Raw genomic sequence first — 7,011 nt, forward strand, 5'->3', positions numbered from 1 at the left:
CGCCCTGGGGGATGCTTGGCAGGGATTTGGGGGGGTTGTCCCTGTCCCTGTCACCCCAGGCCATTGCCCAGGGGCTGTCCCTGTCCCTGTCACCCCAGGCCATTCCCCAGGGGGTCTCCATCATTTTCACCCAGGAAATGCATGGGGGGCTTCCCTCCCTCTCACCCCTGTGCCAGGGGGTGCTCGGGGCAGTCTCTGTCCCTTTCAGCCCAGGGGATGCTCGGGGGTCTCTGACCCCTCACCCTGGGGGATGCTTGGGGGTCTCCATCCCTCTGGCCTCAGGGAATGCCTGTGCAGGGCTGGGGACCAGGGGCTCTGTGTCCCTCTCCCCGCTGAGGGTGCTCAGGGCTGGGGGGGCTCTCCCACCTTCTCACACCTGGGGAGGTCGGGGGGGTCTCTGTCCCTCTCAGCCCTGCTGTGACCCCACCCAAACATCGTCGGGGTCACAGGGACAGAGACACCCCCAAAGCCCCAGAAGGGCTGAACCTGGGATTTGGTTTGGGGCTGAGGATTTTGGAAGGGGCTAGAATTGGGGCTGGGCTTGGAGTTGGGGTTGAGATTGGATTAGAGCTGGGATTGGGGTTAAGGCTGGACATGGGATTGGCTCTATGGCTGGGGTTGGGATTGGGTCTGGGGCTAGACAAGTCTGGCACTGGGATGAGATTAAATACAGAACTGTGAGTGTGTCTAAACGTGGAGTGAGATTGAGACCAGGATCAGGGTCAGGTTTGGGACTGAGCTCACCCAGGGCAGGACAGGGGGGATGTCACTGCAGGATGTCCCTGGCGTTGTTCCAGCCCTCCTCAGGCACCTCCAAACATGAGGAGCAGCTGGGTGCCCCAAGATCCAGGTGCTCCCACGTTGCCCCTCAATACCAGGCGAGCATTCCCTGAGGGCAGCCCTGACTGAGACCCTTGGGGCTCTGCGATCAGCCCTCACATCCCTGTGGGAGCAGCAGCAGACAGGATGAGAGATTCCCCCGCCCCGTTTTTCCTGTGGAATGGTGAAGTCCAGCTGCCCTTTTCTTCTGGTGCCTCCTCCTCTCCTCAGCTGAGGATGTCAAACACCCCAGGAGCAGGAAAATCCCCATTCCCTCTTTCCTTGTGGCTGCAGCCTGGAACATCCACCCAGAATGAAGGACTTTCTGACAGCCCTGCTGAATGTCACTGGCAAGAGGTTTGTGAGAAGGGGAAGAAATTGTATTTTGATAGTAAATAAAAGGTGCAAAATTATTTCTTTCTGTTATATTACTTTTCAGTCAGTTTTGGTCTGTTTTCAGAGTGCCACCTTCTCAGCTGATTGTGTTTGTGCCCTCCTTTCTCTCCTGCCTCTCTTTGTCTGCTCTGTTTCTCTCTCAGTGTCTCCCTTGACGCAGGGCAGCTCACACCAAAGACTGTGCCCGGATTTAATTCCCAATTCACGAGCTACAACAACCATGGGGGAAGTTATGAAGGCTCGCAGTGAAATGCCACTGTAAGATCTTGCTCCACTTGGCTTTTGGCTCCTTCTTGACAGCTTTGCCCTCATGCGCAGGAACATCTTTTCATAGCGGAGAACTGGAATTCCAGACCCCGGCAGTGTGTGCCGTGGATCCCAGAGGGGCATTCCCGAGGCTGCCAGGGTGCTGCTCCTGCCGTGCCTCCCAAGGAGCTTCTCTCCCAAGGGGAGAAGATCCAGCAGCTCTGTGGGCTCCCAGAGCACACAGCAAAGGTGGCTTTGATGGAAATTTTCCAGAGACTGGGGTGGGAAGGGACCCTGTCCATGGATTACGACCCCGCGAGGGACAGACGCCTCTGCCCCAGTGAAGGAGCGAATGAGAGCGTGGGAACGCAACCGACGATTATTGAACGTGGACTGAACGGAACAAGAAATGGGGAGGAGAAAGGGAGAGAAAGAAATCCGGAAGAGGTCTCAGAGAACATAAAGAAATGGGAAAAGGTTCCCGCCTGGACTCCGCAGCTCCCAGGGACACCCGCCGGGCGTAGCGCCTTTTACAATTCCAGCCAATCAGAGGACGCGGTAAACAATTTCCAGCCAACCAGAGCTTTTCTCTTCGATGACTCACCGGTTGCCAGGCGGGCCCGCAGAGCCCGGCGGCCCCGGAGCGGAATTTGGGGCTCGGGCCGGGGGACGGATCCGCCCCGGGGGGGTCCCCGAGCCCCCTGCCCAGCCCTGGGGCCGATCGGGGGCTCCCCCACCCAGCAGCCGGTGCTGCGGGTCCATGGGACAGAGCGGTGGGAAAGGGGGGTCGGGGCTGGCAGCGGAGGAAATGCGGGAGGAAGAGGAGGGACAGGAGGAGCAGGAGCGGGAGAATCGCGGCGCTCGGAGCGCCCGCACGCCGAGCCTGCAGCGCCCCCTGCCCCGGGAGAATCGCCGCCAGCCCCGAGCCGCAGGTGAGGGCGGAGGCCGAGCTCGCCCCGGCTCCAGCCAGGCGTCTCCGGGAGGATTTTTTGGAGAGTGTTCAGAGCCGGCAGATCCAGGACTCGAGCCCCGGGTATCTCCGGGCTCCCCAAGAGGAGCTTTTTCGGGGGGAGAGCAGCCGCGATCGCCCCTCGGGAGGGTCCCGGGGGGTCCATGTGGGGATGGCCCGGTACCGACGGGGCGGGACATTGGTTTTGGGGATCCCCGTGCGAGCCGGGGCTGTGGAACGGGGGACCCCCGGGGCGGGGAGAGGGGAAGGGGCGATACCGGAGCTGGGGCACCCCCGGCAGCCCGGAGATGAGGTGGGGACGGGACCCCCTGACCGTGACAGGGATGTCCTGGGTGACTTCATGATGCTCGTCCCCCCATCGGTCTGTTTAGCCCAGAAATGAGTTCTGCACCTTTAAGGCTGGTTCTGAGAGCGAAGGGGAGGAGGAAGAAGCAGCAGTTTGTTTTCAGAAACTGTACTCAGTCCTCTGCATTCCAGCTGCTGGATGGACAGAGAGCAGGACAGAGCTCTCCTTTGCTTTTAGTTAGTTTTTAGCTCGCTGAGGCAGAGAAGTTCCCTGGACTGTGGTTTTTCTTTTTCTTTGGAGCTGTTTAAATCTGCTCTGCACTGAACACCCAGAACATCACCGGCAGCTCCTCCGTGAAGCCCACTGGGATAAGCCTGGGCTGAGGCATTTCCAGCGCTGGATGGACTGATAAGAGGCTGGTAATAGACTTATAAGAGACTGATAAGGCACTGATAAGACAAAGAGTGCACAGAGCTACAACTCAAGGAGGGACTTTCAGAGTTTGTCATCTATTTTGGAGCAGCAGGAGTTTTCATTGCTTAATATTGTTCAATTTTTGTGCTGGTGAATGCTTTGCCTGTAGAATAAAGTTTTTTTCCACTTTTCTCCCCGGAAATATTTTCCCGGACTGGCTGAGGGTGGGGCTGCTGAATCGGCATTCTAGAGGAAACTCCTTTTGGAGGGTTTCAACCGATTTTGCCTTAAACTAGGACAGGGTGGTGGAAAGAAAGGGGAACCCCAAGTGGCTGGACTGAGGGGAGGCTGGAGAGGGGGACCTTGGGACCCCAGAACCTTCCAGAATCCAAAAGCAGGACCCTGGAGAGGAGGGATCCCCAGGACCAATGGAATCCCCAGCAGCCCTGAGATGGGGGAGCAACCATAACCCAAGAGGGATGAGACTGGAAATGGGAAACTCCTGGTGGCTTTTTTTTATTCACTCTTGATTTTTGGACATCAGGTGACTTCTAGAAATGGACATGGGTTGGAGGAGTCTGCAGCCCAAGGCATTCACACCTTGTTTTTCCCCAAACCAGGATTTTCCCCAAACCTTCCCACTGTGACATCCCCCCTGTCCCGCTCTGGGTGAGCTCAATCCCAAACCTGACCCTGATCCTGGTCTCAGTCTCACTCCATGTTTAGACACACTCACAGTTTTCTATTTATTCTCATCCCAGTCCCAAACTCATCTATCCCCAGACCCAATCCCTACCCCAGCCCTAAAGTTAATCACATGTCTAGCTTTAACCCCCATCTAAGCTCTAATCCAATCTCAACCCCAACTCCAAGCCCAGCCCCAATTCCAGCCCCTTCCAAAATCCTCAGCCCCAAACCAAATCCCAGGTTCAGCCCTTCTGGGGCTTTGGGGGTGTCTCTGTCCCTGTGACCCCGATGATGTTTGGGTGGGGTCACAGCAGGGCTGAGAGGGACAGAGACCCCCCCGGCCTCCCCAGGGGTGAGAAGGTGGGAGAGCCCCCCCAGCCCCGAGCACCCTCAGCAGTGAGAGGGACACAGAGCCCCTGGTCCCCAGCCCTGCACAGGCATTCCCTGAGGCCAGAGGGATGGAGACCCCCCGAGCATCCCCTAGGGTGAGGGGACAGAGACCCCCGAGCATCCCCTGGGCTGAGAGAGACAGAGACTGCCCTGAGCACCCCCTGGCACAGGGTATGAGAGGGAGGGAGACCCCCATGCATTTCCTGGGTGAAAATGATGGAGACCCCCTGGGGAATGGCCTGGGGTGACAGGGACAGGGAAATCCCCTGGGGAACAGTCTGGGCTGACAGGGAGAGGAAACCCCCCCCCCCCCCGGCCAAACCCTTCCCAAGCATCCCCCAGTGCGAGAGGCACAGAGACCCCTTGAGCATCCTCTGGGCACTGGACAAAATAAACTTGGCAGAGATCAAATTTGACTCTGCAAAATCACTGTGAAGAATATATAGTCTTCCCACAAGTAACTTGTGATGAAAGTGCAAACAAATCCCAAACATGAATAAACTGACAATCCAAGCAGTGAAGTGGCAATTCCAATATTCATTGCTTCCTGCACAGCTCCAGCTAAGCTGCTGGCAGGTTTCAATAAAAGGAAAGTGGAAATTTGGCCCAATACAGATTATTAAAAGGAATGGAAAGCTGTGTGTAGCAGTCACAAAGGTGATAGGGATAAAGAGAAAAATGATTGTCACATTTGGTAAAGCCCCCAAGCCTGGGAATTCAGGACTTATTCGGAAATTTATCTACTTGAGCTGGGCTTCTTCTGGGACTTTTAGCTGCCTTGCATTCCTCACCATGGGGTGAATGAACCTTGTCAGTCTCACTGGTAAGATTTGCTCCGTTTCCTCCAGTGATTTTAACAACTTTATAAGGAAAGGCAGCAAATTATTTTCTTTACACTGGCCAGCCATAAAAGCCATTTTCCTCATCATTTCTCCCATAAAGAAAAAAAACTTTTATAAGCTCCATAAGCTCCGCAGGAGGAAGGAGAGACTGTGTCCAAGTTTCCAAGAGTTCTTCCAGAGAGAAACACAACCTCGTCAGTGGAGGGAGCCATGCTGTTGTCAAAGGCACTTGGGTTCAGAGAACAGCGCCTAAACACACTGTGCAAAAATAATGTCACAGTCTGGTTATGCAAATTGTTAGAGAGATTCCTCTGCCCCAATTAAGGTGCTAACGACACCAAATCCAAAATGGTTTTTATTGAACAGTAAATGTGAGGTAGAGAGATGGAAAGAAAGAGAAAAGATGAGTGACAAGGGACAGAGACCTCCCCTGGAGCAGGGCAAGTGTGATATTGTCCCCTGTGTGTGGGGGTTTTACACCTGAGCCAGTTTGGGTAAGGGGGGTGGTGTTCACCCCCCTGAGCAGGGATTACCCTGCTGTTTCAGGTTGCAATGTAAGATGTAACCAAATGCATGTTTTCAATCCCCATCTTCATCAACTGCTATAAACAGGTGGGGCAGTGTTCTTTATCTCTTCCATGACTCACCCCTGATAACGCCCTCCAGAGGAGATATCTTGGGCTAATGGGCCATTGAGTGTCACTGCAGGACTGATAAAATTCCATTATCCCTTTGTGGGATGCTCCGCCCAGGGGGAGGAACCAAGCATTCCTGCCTGGATATAAGCTGAGCCTTGCTACAACCAGGAGCAGCTTGCCTACTGGATTCCCAGAGGACAAGAGCTCCAGAACCACCACTGGACCTCCAGAGGAAGGCCAGACCCTTCTACAGCATCACTGCTTTGACAGAATCACGTTCACCTCTCCAACAGGACTGCAGCCACCATTTAATGGGACTTCAGCCACCACCCTTACATACAGGGTGTCAGGTTATATCCTGACTCTGTCAGTTTAAGGCAGTGTTTCTGTATCATTGCCTTGATCTTAGTTTTCTTTTAAATTGTAATTCTGGTTTAGACCCTCCCCAGGTTTGCCTTAAACCCAGTGCAAAACTCAATGCACTCATTCCTTGTTTTCCTCCCAAAACAGAATTTCCCATCCCCAAACCTTTGCCAAATGGAAAAGGAGGCTGTGAGGAACAAGAAGGATCCCCAGGACACCCAGGCAGGTGAGAAGGTAATCAGTGCCCCTTTCCCCCTCTCTCCTGCCCCATCTCCCAGCCCAGCATGGCCCCTGGCTGCAGGACAACCCTGCTGCCAACACCATCCTACTGGAGATGCACTGGGGAAATCTCCTTCCCCTGCCCTCTGGCACGGAGGCAAATCCCATCCTGTCCTTGTCTTTCCTCCCCCAGACAAGAAGCTGAGGATTGGGACCAGGGAGGACAAATCCCCAGAGCAGAACCTGCAGGAAGAGGCCGTGATGAGTGACTCCAGGCCACAGGAATCCAACGGGGAGGAAACTCCCCAGAGATTCCATAGGAAGAGGGGCTGCAAACCCAGTCTGGGGTGCTCTGAGGAGGAAAGACCCTCCCTGAGCCAGGAAGGTGGACAGAGCTTCAGCCAGAGCTCAGAGCTGGTGGTCCATGAGCAGCTTAATGATGGAGAGAAGCGCTACAAGTGCTTGGAGTGTGGGAAGAGCTTCAGGCAGAGGAGCACCCTGATCCGCCACCAACGCATCCACACCGGGAAATGGCCCTGCGAGTGTGGGGAGTGTGGGAAGGGCTTCAGCTACAGGTCAGAACTCATCAGGCACCAACGCATCCACACTGGGGAGAGGCCCTACGAGTGTCCCCAGTGTCAGAAGAGGTTTCAGACCAGCTCCAGTCTCCTCCAGCACCAGCAGATTCACACAGAGGAGAGGCCCTTCCGCTGCCCTGAGTGCGGGAAGGGCTTCAAGCAA

Source organism: Melozone crissalis, unplaced genomic scaffold (assembly GCF_028551555.1).
Source record: "Melozone crissalis strain CALT ecotype California unplaced genomic scaffold, PUWL_Pcris_2 ptg000104l_1, whole genome shotgun sequence".
Taxonomy (NCBI): Eukaryota; Metazoa; Chordata; class Aves; order Passeriformes; family Passerellidae; genus Melozone; species Melozone crissalis.